At 36.8% G+C, this 19,812-nt stretch overlaps 1 protein-coding gene across 5 annotated transcripts in view; it reads right to left on the bottom strand.

Annotated features, from left to right (window-relative positions):
* LINGO2 (leucine rich repeat and Ig domain containing 2) overlaps window positions 1-19,812 on the bottom strand; it is a 472,070-nt gene that overhangs the window by 152,679 nt on the left and 299,579 nt on the right. For all 5 annotated transcript variants that reach the window (XM_048931033.1, XM_048931038.1, XM_048931037.1 and 2 more), the window contains one exon: window positions 4,383-4,425. The gene's annotated coding sequence lies outside the window, so the exon portion shown is untranslated. The remainder of the gene's footprint in view (window positions 1-4,382; window positions 4,426-19,812) is intronic.

Raw genomic sequence — 19,812 nt, 5'->3', positions numbered from 1 at the left:
CAAGATTCCTCCTTCAGGATTCCTGAAAGCCTCCATTCATCCTATGAGTGTGAAAGTACAGCAAAAACCTGAGTAAGGATGGGTGGGATGAAAACATGGGGCAGTGCCTTAAAAGGAGTCTGCACCTAACAGAAGAGATAAATGATATGAAGCAGATTGTGCAGAGAGTATCACTGGGGCAAAAGTCTTTATAGAATTTAAATATGAAAAGTCAATTGCATGGCAACAAACAGGGGTTTGTACACTCTTTTATAAAGAAATCAGCTCCAAAGATAGAGTAGAAAAACTGATGCGAAATAGAAGTGTTTTATAACCTTCCCTGACCATGTCTTATAGTGCAGATCATCATAAAAACCAACAGCAAGAAATAACCAAAACAGATTTCAGCAGGAATAAAAGAGAAGGTGAGAAGAGCCTGTAGAAAAACCTCCTGATTTTTGACTGGTTCTGTGTGGAGCTTGCAGTTGGACTGGCTTGGTGAATGTTATTGGTCCTTCCAAGTTGGGAAATTCTATGACTCTGTGATTTGAAGACAATGGGGTGGATTAGTATACATGGAGGGTCAACAGGATGTTCCCATGAGTGCTGAGGGAGCTGACCCATGTCATTTCCTCCACAGCAGAAAGGCTCTTCAGGACTGGGAGAATATAAAGATCACACCCACCATCAAGATGGGTAAGAAGGAGCATCTTGGAAATCCTAGGCAAATTAAGCAAGTAATCTTGGAAATTCTTTCCAAACTCAAGGAGAAGAAACTGACTGGAAGTAGTCACCACAGATCTATGGAAGGGAAACAGTTTAACAGTCTGACAGCATTCCATGAGCTTGGTGGAAGGTAAAGCACTGGATTCTGTTTATCTCAACCTCACTAAGGTTTTCATCACTCTCTCATAACATCCTCACATACAGAGAACACATTAAATATGCACACACTGTGATAGATGGAAAATTATGCAAACTGTTAGCATCAAAGAATTATGCTCAGTGGCCCAAAGCCCAGGAGAAGGCCAGCAATCACTAGTGGTTCAGCCTATAAGTGGATACTTGGGCCAAAAGTGTTTAACCCATTCATTAATGACCTGGACAACAAGCCAGAATGCATCATAATGGATTTGAAGATGATCCAAAATTAGAAGGACTAGGTTTGGCAAGTGTTCTGCCATTCAGAGGGGCCATAAGAGACTGGAGAAATGAGCCAGGAGAAACTTCACAAAGCTCCACATACGGAAATACAAAGGCTTGAACTTGGGTGGGAATAAACTCCCGTAATCAGTACATGTTGGAGGTGACTGGCTGGAGACAGATCTGCGGAGAAGGATCCAGTGATAAGCTGACCATAAGCCAGCCATGTGCCTTTGAAGTAAGAGGGCTATATTAGGAGGTGTGTGTCAGCAGGTGGATGGAGGTGATCCTTGCCCCCTGCTTAGTCTTTGTGAGACACATCTGAGAGCTGGAGCAGCTCTAGCCTCCCCAGTAAGAAAGACATTGACATACAGAGTGAGGGCTACAAAGGTAATGAAGGAACCTGAGCATCTCGTCTGTGATGAGAAGCTGAGAGAGCTGGGACTTTTCAGCCTGGAGAAGAGAAGGTTCAAGAGAACCTTATAAATACACGTAAGTATCTGATGGGAAGAAGAAGATGGAGTAAGTTCTTAGCACAGCCCAGTGACAAGCAATACCCACAAACTGAAATTCTGTCTGAGCACAAGAAAACACTCTTTCTGTGAAGGTGGTTGAACACTGGAACAGGTTGCTCAGAGACACTGTAGAGTCTCAATCTTTAGTGCTATTAAAAACTAATTGTACACAGCTCTTAGCAACTAGCTGCAGCTGATCCCACTGTCAGCAGAGGCATTCAACTAGACTATCCCCAGAGGTGCCTGGCATTCTCAAACATTTTGTGATTCTGTGAAATATTGTATAAGTTGTCTGAAAGAATGAAAAAAAAACTCAACATCTTTTGCTTACTGCACATTATCAGTGTAATCTGTTCTGTAATTGCGTACTGTTTTACAGTAGTAGAAGAAAGCTTATTTTGCCTCTGTACTCTGCCAAGGCAGTGTTTCTAGTGCAATAATATTGGCTGTGACTTTTGAAGTCACAGACATTCAGCAAAACTGGCATTTAAAAGAAGAATCTGAACAAGAACATGTCACTAGATCTAAAACTCCCTGAACCCTATTTAAGTAGACAAGTTTAATATTTAACATCAATTTCATTCTCTGCCTGTTCATTTCTACCATCACTGCAGTTCAGTCTTAAAGTGAGCTGAGGTAATAACAATGGAGAGGCAGTAAAGCTGAAGTGTGGAAAATACTTTAAAAAGCACAGTGCTACAGAACAAATATTTAAAAGTGTGCTACCTAATGGGCAGCAGTAAAGTCAAACAAGCAAGACATGCACAACAACCCCACACTTTCTGTTGCATCTCCACCATCATGAAAGCGAAATTCATAAATGAACTGATTACAGTGAGAGGCTTTATGACAGTACTGGTGAGAGCAGTCGGCTCTGTCTCCTCTGGAGCTCCTCTAGAGTTCTGACAGTGTGATGGCTTGAAATCCTGTTCAGTTTTGAGAATTGCATTGCTCATTTCAGTTTTAGCATTTTGCCAGTTTCTCAACAAAGAAAATGAGGGATATGCAGTGTACTGACTTTTGGCTGGTTTTGGATAATGTATGGGGAGATATTCATTGCTCCTTTTTTTTACTATATTCTTTTCTGTAGTACTAATGGAAAATGAGGACAATATAGTAAGTGGTTCTTGCTATACTATTTTATATAAATGTGTAAGACATTAGCTGACCCAAGGGTTTGCCATTTAAACCAGGAGGACAGGCAAAGGATAGAGAAAGAGACAGCTCAGAGAAGAGAACACAGATGTAATGAATGCATTAATTCTGATGATGTGTTTTAAATGTTGGTGCTGGATTTCAGTTATTTCAGTGATCTTTTGAAACAGGTGATTCTGGAAACACCTGGATTCTGGAAAATTGATAGCAGCCAATTTTTCCAGGTAGAGTGTGCATCCCCGAGGATCACATGGTTTCTCCTTCTTCATGACCTTTTTGCCTTTTGTTTCCTCTGACCAATCACAAAACATGCTACAAAAGGTTAAAAATTACTAGTATAATAACTTGCTGAGAATTAGCCTAGAGCCATCAAAATAACAGATCAAACAATATCAGATAACATGAGTACCATGCCAACTAGTTGGAATTAATTAGTCAGTAAAACTGGGGATAACAACTTCTCATTTTTCTCTAGCACTCCTGCATGGAAAGACTTACTACTGCCTGACCTGTATTTTTACTGCTAGATGGCTCACTGTCGGTTGATGGAATGGAATTGACCAGTTCTGCAGCAGCTGATGTGATTTGCATCAGAATCTGTCAGCTGCTCAGAATGTGAGCAGTGACTCCAGTGGGTTGTGATGAAGATTTTACCCATATATATGCAGAACTTTTCCTTCCTAAAGCATATCTGAAACGTTCTAGTCCCATTGGTGCTATTTCAAGGACAAAGTTCTTAATGCAGACATTTATTATTTCTGGTAATGGGCCTACCAGAAGACAGATGGAACATAGGTATGAAGAAGGGATTTCTTTGCCAAATGAATCTAGCGTGGGCTGGGGAGGGCAGAGTCTTCTTCTTTAAGGCCTTGAAGAGTGGAAGAGTGTGAGCAAACATATCTGCTGGGTAACAGGGAAATGTAATAAGCACTGAAGATTTTGCAGAGTAGTTTTCTAGCTGCATCAATGTGGCTTTCTGACCTCTCTGAGATCTCACAGATCACAAGAAATTGCAAACATTCATGGAGAACCCCATCAATCAAGCACTGAAAATACACAGGATTTTTGGTTTCAAAAATTACTGCATTTTTATTTGCTATCCATTTCATGCATCTTTAAAATCCCACTTTTTCATTTTTTTCCTCCAAAGTCCTGGAGCTACAGCCACATTTTATATTAAAAATGAAAGCAGAAGTTTTAAGAAGTGATCCATATTGGAGTTCTGGAACATATTCTGTTAAAACTTAATGCCCAAATAGGAAAAGTTTAATAACATTATTAAAGGATTGTATTGCATCTATCTTCACTTTTCAGGCCTAACAATGGGAGTCATAAAACAGAACAAAACATACCAGCCAAGTGATCAGTCAACCTGTTCCACCCAGTTAAGAGAGGAGAAATATATGACCTGGGATCAGCTTGCTACGGTCAACTCAAATAACATAGCACATAACTCAATTCTTCCATGCAGAACAAAATTGGTAAACATACAATTAAAGCCAACTTGTTTTTAGACTTCTTTCAATAGAATTACAAACAGCAAAATAGGATTTACTCAGTTAAAACAATTCCATTATATAAATAACTTACCTTAAGTCTTAGTGCGTTAAAGTCCTGGAGTTGATCACTGCACCTTTGAAAATAAAATCCACCTATTAAAATTTCTGCAACTAATTTAGCTAAGCACAAAAAATCCTGCAATTTGAAATCGTTTACTTTGCATAGGTAGGCTGCAGGCTTGTGAGTTTTTTCAGTATCAAGCAGCATGCTCCTTTCTGATTTAGAGCTACCTTCACAATGTGAGTGCAATTTGTTCAGTCCCTCAGTACCTCTTTTGAAGTTTCCAAGAAGGAAGTCCGCTGTAATATATGTTCCTGCCCATCTCTGCTCCCCAACCTGGATTTCAGCTCATTTTGTATTATGAAGCCTGGCAAGAAATCTTTCTAAAGTGACCATTTTTATGAAGCAGGAATCAACAATATTTCGTACTCCTTCTGCAGCACTGGTTACTGCAGCAGCAGTTAACCAACAAACACTGCTCGAAAATAAATACCGATCTCACAGATGACAGAAAATAACATACCTAGCTTCAGCCTCTTACTCAGGTTTTTTTCAGAATGAAGGGCAATATAATGACTGGATTTCTCCCAGTTTGCCAATGCTTGTGTCAGCAAATTGGACAAAACACTGAAAAAAAGCTTTTTTTTTTTAGCAAAAGAACACATTGATGAGTCTTCTTCCGTGTTAATTTCTGTCATTTGCAGATATTCTGTGAGTTGTACTGTGATTCATTTATCATGGAAGAATGCCTGGAGTAGATCCTTTGCTTCTCTGTGTCTAGAGTGATTTCAGGAAAGCAATTTACAGCGTCTGATGATCTTGCCCCTTGAGTTCAAAACATCAAAGTCCTCTTGTTAAATGGGCAATTCTGTCCTATTTTTGAGAGACTGAGAAGAAGAAGCTTACTCCTTTGCAAACCCTGGGTCACATGCCATGCACGCTCACACCTTCTATTTTCAAATACTAACTGAAAATATTTATTTACTCTTCAGACCTTTGAAAATTTTTTAATTCATGAAACTGCAGACTTGCTGCATCCAATTTCATGTTAGTATAAAATTACCTATCATCCTTGAAATATGAGAGCACAGCAGCCCAAATACTATATGGTTATTCTGCTACTGACCTTGCTTTATTATAATACAAATTGTACAACTATCGTATTCATCTTAATTTCACAGGTTTAATTTCTTCATAGCAAACTGCAGAGTTTATGAAGATCATCCAAAATATTTCTGTTAGATTCACCTCACTAAAAGACTTCTGTAGGAAATATCACAATGATGCAAGAATAAAAGTAATCTTAACAGCTGTTACGTTGTTGTCTTATTTTCACCAATTTGACTTCCAGTTCCTCAAGGGAGGGCCAAAAGACAACCCAAAGGGAAGCATTCTGAATCTGGTCACGTAAGATGTTTGGAAATTTGTACCATAAGTAATTTCAGATTAATCTTCCCCAAAATTCCAGATCCTACTTTATACTATTGCCAAGCCTCCTGAAATGTTCAGTTTACTAAATAAACCCTGAAAGTCACTCAGTCAGTAGTGTTAGTAACACAGTCAATAATTTCCTAGGTAGCTAATACAAAAGTAGATCATACATTTGTGTCTCAGAAAAAGATACAAGTTCTGATTTTCAGTATATAAAAACAACATTCTTCTCCTTAAGTATATACTTGCATATACTCAACAGCACAGTAATATCTATTTAAAAACAATGCAAATTTTGACAACTTCAACTGTGTTAACTGACACATAAAAAAGTAATTAGGACAACTTTTTCTGTAAGATGAAACTTTTGAAATTTCGTTAAGGCTATGTTTAAAAAAAATAACAGCAAAATTTGATAATTTCAATTAATCAGATTAGAAGTTAACCAGAAACAAATGCAGTAATGTCAGGGAAGTTTATCTCCCTCCTGAGTGGACCAAAGAAAACCATAGGAGTGATTTGGGAAAATGCATGGGAACTGAGAGTTTTTCCTCAACAATAATAACAACAATAAAAGTCTTCCTTAAAGTATGGACAGCAGTGAACAGTACAAAGCATATGCAGAATACATTTTTTAGTTTTAAGTCTAATTTAATAATGAAATACATACATCCAAATGCCACCTTGTAAACAGAAAACATAGTATGTCATATCAGGCTTCTTCCAGTACTGACCACATTACAGATTTCTTAATTTATGTCTGTATTCCCACACAGATCTTTAACAACTCTTTTGCCTTCTTTGAAAAAAGGAGGAAACTCTCAGAATAACTACTCTCAGTTTAGTGTGCTATTTACAAAATGCTTGTCAAGTCTTCAGAACAAACCTTTTCACTTTATTTTAGAATTTCAGCTTAGTGCACCTCATGCAAAAAAAAAAATTTAAATCAATTATATTTGCATCTAATTGAAGTCAGTTGCTACAATGATTATCATTGACTTAAGAATTGGCTTAACAACCAGTACCTCCTAAGGTCCTATTACCTTATTTTTGACAATAAAGAATTTCTTTTTTTATACAATGACATCACCTTCAGTGCTACTGTATACAGTAATTACAAATGTGAAGGTATCTGACAACATTCTGTGATGACTGCATAACATTTCATGAAGACACATCCCTAATTTGGATTTGTAAGCCTTCTGACATACTTATCTGATTAAAAAAAAATACCACAGACCTGCCATAAACTAGAAACAGAACAATGTCAGAATAGATGCTTCATATGCCTATTCAATTTATTTCATCTCAAGAATTAATTCACTTTCTGGCATAATTTATTCAAATATAAAAATAAGAACACTGTTTTGTAAAGCCAACAGAAAGATACATATGTATATACCTAGACACATCAGGATAAGGGACTGATTTAAGAACTCTTGCTCGTATTTTATTTTCCTCAGCCTGCTAATAGTGAGTAAATACCTTCTTGGAGCAGAATGATGTCAATGAAGGAGGTAAGACAGCTTATTCTTAACCTCAGACATAAAATCAGTTTTACTGAATCTTTAAGCATCCAAACCATGACTACTCAGTTGTTTAAAGGTTTTCCAGAACTTATAAGAACCAAAGATACCACAGGTGAGGAAGCCCTATCTTGGGCTCATAGTTTTTGTAAGTTTCTACACAGTGGATTTAACTGCTTTAAAAAAACTACAAAACAGCAACAACAACAAAAAAAACCCAAAAAACCTTAGTTACAGTTCTAGTGTTCCCATCCCACTTCATACACTTCGTACTTGGTTAAAGAGTAGCTTTTTTTTATTTTGGCCACAAAATTGTCACTTTGCTGACTCTGAGCAAATGTGATTGAATTACACGAGTTTTTACTATTTGAATATGTATGCATCCAATAGACACTTGCAAGTAGACAGTTAAAAACACAGATACTGTATGCAAAGTTCACTGGAAGTTAAACATGACATTTCAAAGAGTAATGGAATCATAAGATGGTTTGGATTGAAGGGACCCTTAATGATCATAGAGTTCACCCCCTGCCATGGGCGGGCACACTTTCCACCGATCAGGTTTTTCAAAAGCTCTGTCTGCAGTGGGCATGGATTTATTTCACCCCAAGTTATAACATGATATTATTTTTTCTTTGATCACAGAATCATTAAGGTTGGAAGAGATCACTAAAATCATCTAGTCCAACTGCGCTAATGATGCAGCTCTTTGTTGTTTGGGGCAACCTGCAGGTCTCTGCTGGGATGTTCTGTGAATATTTATTAATCATTTTGGATTAAAATGTCTGGTAGAAGAACAAAGTATTATGGATACTGCGGTAGTCCTATTTTGTGTACCAGAAGGATCATACGAATTTCATTTAATATAATCTATAAACCCTGTTTTCTCCTTTGAAAACAGTGGAGAATCACCAAACCAGAAAAAGTCAGTTGAGTGATTTATAAAAATAAATTGCCTTAGCTGTAAACAATTAGCAATGCAATAGCGAAGGCACAGTTCTCACAATAACAAAGGAATAATTACTGAGCTTGTTCTGTGACTGATGAAGAAAGATTCTGAAAGGAAATTTAATCACTGATTTCTTATCATGTAGTTAGATGCCAAATGAGATCACATAATTACAGCTGAATGAATTTCTGTCCTCAGATTATATATAAGCATGTCTAGTGTGCTGATTATAGAAGCAAAAAAACTAGAATCTTGGGTGTTTATTTCATGGAGTAATAATGGGCATTCACTTTTAGCATGAAAAGGCAGGTACATTCTTACAGCTGTAGGAAGAAGGAAATAGTTTAGACCCAAACAGTCATTCAGCATCCACAGGGAAATTTTGCAGGAAGTTCAAGCATGCACTGCCAGAGTCCTTTGTCATGAATTAACTTCATCACAGCCACAAAACGAATGCGTTCCTGGCAGGAACATAACCAAAGATTCCCATCCTGACCCCAGCTCATCCCTTTCTGTGTGTTCCTGCTTTAAACAGCACTGGACTCTCACTTTTCTCTATCCATACAGCAGCCTCCATCACCTTGACGTTCTTACTGGCTTAGTACTCATTCCTCATTGACTACTACATCTCAGATTTTTAGGATCTTTGAAGTGATACTGTCATTATCCACTTACTGACATGAGCTTGAGAACAATGCCACTGATGTGTAACTACAGAAGAGAACAAGAAAAATGATGCGTTCATTTATCAATACTCTTTTTCCAAGAAAGTCGACCAGACTAAGTCTCTGGTACATTACAAATGGATTTCTACTAAGTTAATAATAGCATTAATACAGAAAAGCATTAATGCAGATAGATTTGTATTTAAATCAAGATAATGAACCTTAAGAAAATACGGAAATGGCATCAATAATAAGCAAAGAAAATGGAGCTCATGGGATACAGAGTACCCAGTAAGAAATTCAGTCCTTTATCAAAACGTGGTATGTTGCTGTGAACAACTACAGGAATTTTTTAAAACACAAACTGGAATTTCACTTGGTTTTACTGAAAAAGACACTGTACTTCTGTCAGAGACACATTGGGTGCAGGGAGCACAAGGGCCATGTGGGCAGGACAAAGCTGCCCTTACAGACTAGCAGCTTTTCCCTCTAGCTCTCCATTAAAAACATCCCAGAGCTCCCAGCAGAGCCTGAGAGGGGAAGGCTTTATGTGTGAAGGAGCTTTTCTGCCATTCTGGTCTCAGTGTCACATTCTGATTTGACTTTTAAGTAAGACAAAAAGAAAGCCAGTCTCTGGAGATTTTTTGTCTTGCCATACTGAGGACAACACAGGATCACTGTGAATGACACCTGCTGTTAAGCCTTTTTCATACACTCATTGGCTCAAAAACAAAAACAAAAACAAAAAGAGTGAAAATAAGTGTGGGTGTGGCCAGGAATGTAATTAACAAAAGGTTATTTGAAGTTGCAAGTTACAACAGTTTCCTAATGTTCTTCACTGTCTGCTAAGTCATCACAGCCGACCAGTTTAAACTGTTCAGAAAGAAGCAACTATACTCCTCTCACCACTTCACTATCATCCCAGGCTTCTCACTATCTCACTATTCTTACTATCTCACTATTCTCACTATTACTTGCAATAGGCAATGACCAGCTCCTGAATGACTGGAGGATGACTAAAATCTGCTATGAATGTTGCAAGCAAAGAGACTGGCATAGCTATCCAGGTGCTCTCTGGGGCAGATGCTGCTTTTATTTACTCATTTTCATCATTTGAGTGTTAAGGTTGTTGTTTCAGGGAAATTTTGCAATTTCTTTCTCCACACCTACTATCAAAAACACATGCTACTTAGATACACTCTGACACAGAGACTGACAGGAACCAACACATATTTTGAGATTGCAACCACCTCCGGGTTTGCCTGTGATAGAACTGTTCAGTAATTCTGTTTCTCCCCACAAAAATGAAAGACAGAAACAAATAAACAAAAGCCCCTGATGGATACGATGCACCTGGCTTGAGAGTTATTAAAACAGGAGAAAATGCCCTCCAGCAGTTGGTTATGAGAACAACTGTTTCAGTAGTGTTTATCAGCGTGCAGCAGGACTGATGTTCTAGTCCTCCCTCCCCAAGTACACAAAAAGCAATTACATGAACAATAACTGCTGTTCTCATGTTTTCTGGAAGCTGTATTCACTGAAAACAGTTTTGGAAAGACCTAAGTTTCAAATTCTTCTCTCAGGAAAGGGTTCAACTATTGGATGAAAGGATTGTCAGCCTGCATTGCTTCAGGGTTGGGACAAGCAAGTATTACAAGCGGACTTTAGCAAAGATTATTAGGGAATAACAAGTCCATTCAATAATAGTTGAATAAAGTTTCATAATTTGCATTTCATTCCACTTTAGAATGATTTTTTTTTTTTCCCCAAAAGTCTGCATTGAGCAGAACCTTGGAATTCTGTGCATCAATCAGCAGACTGATAGCTGGTGTGATCCCCTCCATGCACACAGTTCAAAGTAGTCTGACTCCACATAGACCAGCTGAGTCATTCAGACCAGTCTTTCCACCTCTAATCCATCCGAATCAATAAAGAGGGATGTTTGGAATATGGGCTATTCAGTACAGCTAGATTAATTCTAGCTGATGAAGGAATAAGAATAGCAGTTCTAATAGCCTTTTTCCTCAGAGGGTATAAGTAAGGTGCCTCTTTAAAGTAGCTTAAAATGTAGCTAAGACTTTTAATGTGGATTACAATGAGAACTGATAAATAAAAGCAATAATTGTTTCTTGTCCTGACACCCTGCCAATTCCACACACAATCACAAATGCATACCTACTTCCTGTTTTTTTTTTTTCCGTATATCTTGTATATGTGGATACTCTATTAATTCACAAGCAAAGCACACCCAAGCATTTTACTTGGGATAGAAAGATGATATGAAATTATATGATGTTAGGAAGTACTGCAACAAGCAAACTGAGCTAAAATCAGGCTCAAAGTTATTTTTATTTACTGTCCTCATTGGATGTATAATGTTATAATATCCTTGCAGGAAATAAGCCATTTTACAACCAATACATTATGCTGAGTGCAAAACCAAAATCTGAGAACTGCTGCATATGAATCTCAGCTATTTCTTCTCACAGAACTCAGATAAAAACATGTTTCCTTCATATAACATATTATTAATAGCACAAATCATCGTGCTGAGCTCCTGAGAGTCTCTTCTGTGACAGCATTAGGTTCCCATGGGGGGAAAAGATCACACTTAATTCATTGTTATTCTCCTGTTGAGGAAGACTTGGGGCAGGGGCATTTAAAAATGGACGTGGGAGGCAGAGGTCTTTCTAAATGGACATATTTTGTCTGGTTTAGAAAGAGGAGCTGATCTGGTAATTGCCTTTTGTAGTTGATCCTCAGAAGGGATCAAAAGAGAGTTCTTAACATGGGCTTATAAGAGAGACCAACCCAGTGCTCTGTCCTTCACTGGAGATTTATCAATAGCCATGCTATTAATTTGAATCCCAGGTAACTCAAATCTTGATTGATGTCCTCTCTGAATCAGACTCACCAGGTGCAGGATTTTGCACCTATCTTTGTTGAACAGGAAATAAATACATTATAATATAAAAATTCTGCCTTCAATAGCAGCATATTGATAATAAAACAAAATAACCAGATTGAAGCTGCCTTCTGTCATTATACATCTTGAGATGCATAAGAGCTTGGCATGAACAATTCGTTTAGGACAACTGCAAAAGACAGAAAACCATGTTTAAACTTGTTCACACAGATTAACACTAAATTCAATTCAGGAGATTCAAAATGAAAAGCTGAATATGCAAAAGCATTCAGTCCCTCTGAAAGCTCTTCTGCTTGGACCTACAAAATGAACTGGTTGCTTATTATAAATGAGTTTTCAACACACTCATCAACACAAGTGCAAGATTTACTAGAAATGACATCAAAACCGCCACCGTGTTTGGAAGTGAAGTATCTGTTGCTTTCAAGGAGATAGCATGCAATGGACAAAAAAAATTAAGAATGTAAAGAAGAAAGGCACCCTAAAAAGGTGAATAAAATCAGTTAGAAAAGAATCACAAATATCTCAAGATTTCAGTTTTAAAGACAAGCTGTCAGTAAATTGTGGACAGTAATGCACCCAAAGCAATAATCAATCTCACTTCATTGCTATCTGCCTCCAAAAGAGCATTATGAATGAGTTCTCAGACACTCACAAGAGAAGCATTACTTTCTAATGGAAGTAACGACAGCTGCCAGTATTACCTGGCATTATTAGAAAACAGTAATAATTACTAAAAAATACCCACATAATTAAAATCACTCAACAGTGTTATTGTTAAGCATTCTCTCTCTGGAATGCTCATCTCTCTTTTTAAGGGTCCTATTCTAGTACTCATAATTACTTTAGAAAGAAACTGCATATAATGGGATTTCCAGAGAAAGCATGCATATTCTTCAGGAGTCATGGCTCAGGAATATATATGCATAATTATACTTCCTTGCCTTTTTAAAAGGGAGATAAACGTATTCCACTACCACACTATACTTCTATAAAAATTCTATGTTGCAAATGTTATCTATACTGCTATAGAGCCAAACAACAGATTAAATTCACATTTATTCCCCAACCCCAAAACCCTGTGGCTGTTCAAATACTGGTATTGTATAAAAATATAATCTCTGATTGTTTTTTATATATATTTTAATATAAGCTTTACAACTACCTGACATCACTACTATTTTGTCAGAATGTTCAGAAGAAGAGAATGGCAGATACACTCCTAATGGTTGACATGTTCCTATTGAATGCAGCCACCATTGCTATAAACACACCATAAAATAAGCGAGAAATGATAAGTGAGAAATGATTTTAAAAATTTGCAAGGAACTCATTTGTTTTTCTGCACAGCCCATGTTTGCTGCAAGGCCCTCGCTAAAATAAAGAAAACTAAAATGGAACAGTGGTTTCCTTCCTCTCTTCCCATTCCATTTCCCATTTGTAGCAGCAGAAGCTGCTGATGCTCTGGGGATGCACACATGGCACCTCTTGTTCAAGTGCTGGTGAATGTGAATGGGGCACCCAAAACTCTTTGCCCTAGACTGATAGTGCTGAAGAAAGACATAACTGTTGGCTGCACGAGTGCTTGCAGCCACCTGTGTTTGTTAGGTAGACTGCTTCCTCTTGGCATTTCTTATAGAAAGACATTTAAAATTACTTGCTGATGCTAATAAGTGTCTAGTATTGTGTCTCACTTACTTTTATTGCTGTCATTGGTCCCAAATATGTAATTCATTTATTAGCACTTAATTATGGGCTGTTAACAACAAACAGTTTTAATTTAAGCCAGTTCAATGTTGTTGTTGTTTTTTTTTCCTCTCAGATGTTTTTGCTTTTAAATAGATTAGAATGACTTACCTTCAACAACTTGAAACAGACCAAGATCCACAGTAAGAGTTCACATCTTACTTTAATTCAAGGTCTGAATTATAACAAGAGAAGATATGGTCTGCTCCCCAAGACACACCATATCAGTTCAGAAATACCTGTTTCACCCATTAGAAACCAGTGAAGTGGCATTTACTGCCCGTGTGGAAGGTTAGATATAGCAATCCATCACAGACTAACAGATGCTCAGATGCTAAAATGATGAAATTCTTCAAAAGAATAAAATATCTTCTCAATTCCTTTAAAATCCTGTATAACATGTTTATAGGTGGGGTCTGTATGCACTCATGAAAATAAAGCCAACCATACACATATTAATAAGTAAAATGAAATAAACTTGCAGGTGAATAATTACAATTATTAATAGAGCAATAAATAACGTAATCAGTTTAAATAAAACATTCTGGATTGTTAGAGGGTGAGAATTATATGTCTTTTCTATTCTCTTTATTATTTTTTGAATGATATATGAAATTCATTAAAAGACTTTTTTGAAGCCAGTGGTTTAAAACAACCATTAAAATTATTTTGAGGAAGAAAGAACTTGAAAGCTGTTATATACTGTGTCTATTATGCTTTCTAATGGTTTGATACTGACTACAATTTGCTAGTTACCTCTGTTATTATTAATTATGTGAAAGCTCTGAAGAAGAAGTAAGGAATATCTGATAACCATCAGCAAGAATGGTAATCTGAAATAAAATGATTTGGGAGCCCTCTCTGAAGGCAGAGGCTATAACATGAAGGTGGCATCAACAAAAATGAAAGCAATCTAGTATTGAGTCCATCTTTTACAGCTTGTACAGAAAAGCTGACATCTCACTTATGCAACTGTACACAGTTCTCAAGAAAACTGATAAAAGTAAGGAGGATTTAGAAATGTATTTAAGTGGAAAACAGAAAAGAAAGAGAAATGTTGGAGGACACTTCACAGAAATGAGCATAAAATTGACAAACAGACTGCATGTCTATTTTCTTTCCTTGTTTGTTTCAAAAGGGATTGACATTGGCTAATAAAGCAAAGAAGCTGTGCTTAGAGAGTTTTTGTTTGTGTCATTCCTCTTTTTTTTTTTTTTTTTTTTTTTTTGTCTCCTTATGAAGAAAATATATTATTCTGTACTTGAGAGAGAGTTCTATTCTTAGAGGGACGTTTTTTTTGGCCAACCAGCTGACTGGTTTCTTTGTGAAGAGAAAATTCTACCAGCATCTTAAAATGAAAGTAAATTAACGCAATTTGCTTTTGTAACAGATAAAGGGGGAAAAAAGCAATTAATTATTTTGTTTCAAATTTACTCATCTTGCTTGAATTTCATTTTAAATGTATATTTAAGCTGCCACATTGAAATCTCCCAGCATTTAGACTACCTCATTTGTAAGACAAAAAGTCACTTATCGTGTCATATACTGTGATTACAGAGGATTTTTCACACTGATATTAAATCAAAAATCAAAACACTGTTAAATCAGTGCCATCTATGGCAAAGAAAGGCTTACCAGATTCCTAATTAGTATATCTTACTTGAATAGAATTAGCTCATATAAATTATAGCAGCATCATCACTAATTTAGACTAGTAAATAAGTCAGCGCTAGTTGGTTCATGGGTTCAGCTGGTTGAAGCATGCTTCAACAGCTCTAAAAGTACAGCTTACAGCATATAAAGAAAATAAAATGATCATGTTCCAAAATGACATTTGGTGTATTGGCCAACATGGATCGTGCTGAAGAGAAGAAAGTTACAGTTATAGCCATTAATTCCAATTAAAAAAAAAAAAAAAGTCAGTGGACATTGTTTATTGGCTTATTTGCTTAACATGTTGAACACAGGAATGATGTGTTGTGAGGGGTTACTCTACAAATTATCATTATTTCTTTTTGTAACAATTTATACAACATGAAAAGAACTCAAGGTGATTGTGCTTCCTATTCAAACTTCTGTGCACTGGGAATGTCTCAAGAACAATAATTTTCAACAAGGAGAAAATTACAAATATATAATTTTCTGAATGACAGCCACTATGCCTGGGTATTTGTATGTGATCTCTATAGAAATAGAGAAAAAAATCTGTATTTATTAGGAAAAAAAGAGAGAGGGCAGACAGAATTCAAAATTGTTCCCTACATACATTAAATCCTATGATAATTAGCCTTGCTCTTTTACTTCTGCAGTTGTCAGCTTTTTCCTTTTGCTGTTTGTACATCACCCCGTCTAAGCCAGCACAGGCCTAGACCACAGAAAAAATGAAATGGAAACAAATGATATTATATGTTAATAAAGCTCCCAAGACACTAGGTATGTATAAAAGTATTTCTTAAACAAACAATGATGAAACAAAGAGAACACTGTTTTTCCCTTTTAATATTTTAACTCTACTATTAGTCACCAAACATTCTGTTTGAAGTACCTAGATTCCTGAATATTCTCAAAGCTGAGGCTCTGGACTGGGAGACACCAATAACCATAGAGGCTGAAATTGAGCCTCTGTAATCCTCTTCTTCAACTCCCAGGAAAGAGGACATTAATTGTAAGCATAATTGAAAGTCTTATTTTTGAATAAGCAGTTAAGTGCTTGCTTGGCTCCAAATGACTTTGATTTGCTTTTAAGTGCACTCATAAATGTCCCTAAATAGGAGAGATTCACTAAACTGGGGTGCGGAAGAATCACAGTACTGACATTGATAACAAATGCAAAGAAAGGAAAAGGTTCCTTGAAGTAAGTGTGTCACTTTGTCTTGGTTAAAATAACACAGGTAATAGCATGACATGACAGCAGTTGGAGCATGGAGAAATACTCCATGACAGCAGTTAGGAGTAGAAATTAAAGATGAGGAGGAATTTGGATACTATGGTAACAGAGGCCTGACAGCTATCTAGGGTAAGAAAACAATAAAGAAATATTAGTTGAAAGAAATGAACACAGTCATATGATGCAATTTAGCATGATTTAAAAAAAATAAAAATCAAGATAGTCTAGTGCCAAACATACATTATAAACACTTCAAAGGCATCTTAAGTAATTCCCTTGGCATGTTGGCCATATATATTATATAGCCTTAAATACCTTATTTACATAAGGCTACATATAATGTAAAGCTAAAATATAAGGCAATATAATCTTTATTTATATAGCCTTCTTTTTACCCCAGACTTGTCTACCATTCTTATTCTTGTGCCAGATGGACACAAAAATCACCACAATGTGTCAAGCGTGGAATATCTTTTTTTTTTTCCTTTTTTTTTTTTTCTTTCAAATAGAGATAAGAATGTGAGAAAGAAGACCAAGAAGGAGGCAAGAAGAAGCAAGCAGACATTTGACCTGGGTCAGTAACCCAGCTGGGTAAAAAAACTCCATTGGAAACTCTGCAGTCATTTTATTAGCTGCTATGATTGCTTACAGCTCTTTAGGGTAGAGGTTGTTTCATGAAGAATTATAGCTAATATATACGTCTGATTCTAGAAGCGCCACACTCATCTTTCCTGAAAGAATAAAAATCTTCTTCTAGTCTCTTCAACAAAGAATAGTATCCAGTACTACCCACCGCATTAATTCAACTGCTTTTTAATATAGGCATCCATTCAAATTACAGCAATCGTGTTTCCATTTAGATGGATAGACAAGTAAATAATAAAGGTATCCCTATGCACCAAAAGAAATACAGAAGGCCTGCAGAAAACCTGCAGAATAAGAAACAAATATACTACAGCATAGAAATGGCAGTGAAGCAACATTTTGCCTTAAAAGCATATTATATAATTATTCTTGAAAAGATTGAAGGAAAAAGAGAGGAGAGGAGAGGAGAGGAGAGGAGAGGAGAGGAGAGGAGAGGAGAGGAGAGGAGAGGAGAGGAGAGGAGAGGAGAGGAGAGGAGAGGAGAGGAGAGGAGAGGAGAGGGGAGGGGAGGGGAGGGGAGGGGAGGGGAGGAGAGGAGAAAGGAAAAGTGAAGAGAGTGGAAAATGCCTCGGATCCTGGATACTTTGGACGTTTGCTTTTGAAATTCTATTAATCTGCAAGGTGGCATTTATAGTTAACTGCAGGCTTGAGATGAACATCAAAACACCTCTGGTAAGTGGTTTACGGTGGCTGAAAGTGCTGTGAGTATTCAGTTTTGCCTTTTAATTTAGTTTTATATAATGGAATAATACTCTACAAAACTTATTCCTACAGATGAGAAATTTTATTAACTTGAGTTGAATTGTTATGATATCTGAACATGAGGAAAGGAATGGAGATTGTGTTCTCAGTTGGTTAGAAGTGGTGTGTTACAGTCATAAATCTTGTCTTTGATTGCATCCAAATAATAAATTGGAAGGCACCCCAAGCATTTGGAACAATCAAACTTATGGAGACCACGAGTTTCAGAAAAGCATTCATATAGATGCCCAAACACTCCATCCTTAAATACTTGGCTATGCTTTAATTCTGTTGAAGGTTGGTATCTGATTGGTTTTAAATACAAACAACCCCTTTCTCCTCCTTTCCCCTGAGACCTTCCTCTCTTTTCACAGAGCCTTTAGAAATTTGGTCCCTAAAGCTTTCTTTATTATTGAAAGAAGAAGCTGGCAGAAAACTTGCAGATCAGTGTATCTATGCTATTAGTTCACAGAGGGAAGTTGTACTTTGACTCCAAGGATGATTTCTCATGTCCTTAATTTAAAAAGTTTCACATGAAATTGATGATTAGTTCTATAGTGAGATCCAAAGGAAGATGTCGACAAACAAGTGTATTTTTAAAAGTTACCCATTTATGAAGCCCCCCTTTTTTTTTTCTTCTTCTTCTTTATGCAACAGGAACTACCCTCATGTTTGGTGAGCATGGATGCCACGTAGTGAGTGCTAACCTTAGCCTCCAGAACAGTGCTGTGATTGTAAACAAGATAAATCAGTGCATTTCCTATACCTTCCAGTCTACATAGCAAAGGATTTAAGTTGCTATGGTTCTTGAAAGGGAATGTAACACTTAGATCTGACTGGTAACGAAGGATCTTTGCCTACATTCTGATCTTTCTGGGAAATTGAGTGTCCTATATAGAAAAAAAGGTAAGAAGAATCATGCCTGAGACTTTTTTGAGGCAGGGATCCAATTTCCCTTGCCAAACATTAAGGTAGAGGGTTATTTTCCAGTCTATCTGCACAGCTGCATGAGAAATAGGTAGAAAGCAGTCCTCAGAGCGCTGGCTTATGAGACTACTGCAATTAAGGATGATTTGGCTGTCTTCGTGCTCTACTCATGTGTGCATTAACTGACATCAGACTGGGAGCAGGAGGGACAACCTTAAGCATCTTCACAGCACTGCCGACATGGATTATGAAATGCCAAGGATTTTAAGGACAGGGAAGTTAACAGTTCTGGACAATACAAAGGCAGGCTATTGCTCCAGTTCAGGGAAAGTCAACTCTATTTCCATTATCATTAACACAGTTGGGAGATGCTTCACTGGATGATAAAAAGAATTGACAACTACTCAATAGGAGCAAGTACGCAAAAGAGATGCACTGAAGTCTGAATTAGTCTAAGTCCCTCTTCATTTAGGTGATTTTCTACTCAAGAGTAAAAGAAGTATTTTCTAGTTCAATCAATGCCCTAATTGAGGAGTTCTCTACTTTTTTTTTTTTTTTTTTTTTTTAACTATAATTGGTTTTTGTTTGTTTTGGAGCAACACAAAAGATGGCTGTGTTGACACCTAAACAGTTATTGGTGCATCTTGGTTGCACTTTATAACTTACTAGGTGAGGTCACCTAGTAAACAGAAATATGAAAATTTTTGTGAAATATAAAAATTATCTTCTCAGGCACCATTCTTGTTATGCTGTCTAGTAGTTTCAGGAAGGCCAAATAATTTAATAGCATCAGTTACACATTTAATTAACTAGATTTTCCCCACTTTTCTGATCTCACTGTGACTCTTTAACATTAACTGATGTCAACAGTAGCTGATACATGCCAGCATCAATTTGATGTACTATCTGGAACGACTGCATAAGGATACAGGAAATAAGATATATTTGTGCTTATTGTCAGAGGAATAATGAAGAACAAAGTGAAAGAACATTCACTGGTTTGACGGGAAAATGTTA

The sequence above is a fragment of the Lagopus muta genome, chromosome Z (genome assembly GCF_023343835.1).
Source record: "Lagopus muta isolate bLagMut1 chromosome Z, bLagMut1 primary, whole genome shotgun sequence".
In the NCBI taxonomy this organism is placed as follows: Eukaryota; Metazoa; Chordata; class Aves; order Galliformes; family Phasianidae; genus Lagopus; species Lagopus muta.
The sequence above is the reverse complement of the archived record's forward strand: the minus strand, read 5'-3'. Positions and strand labels throughout refer to the sequence as shown.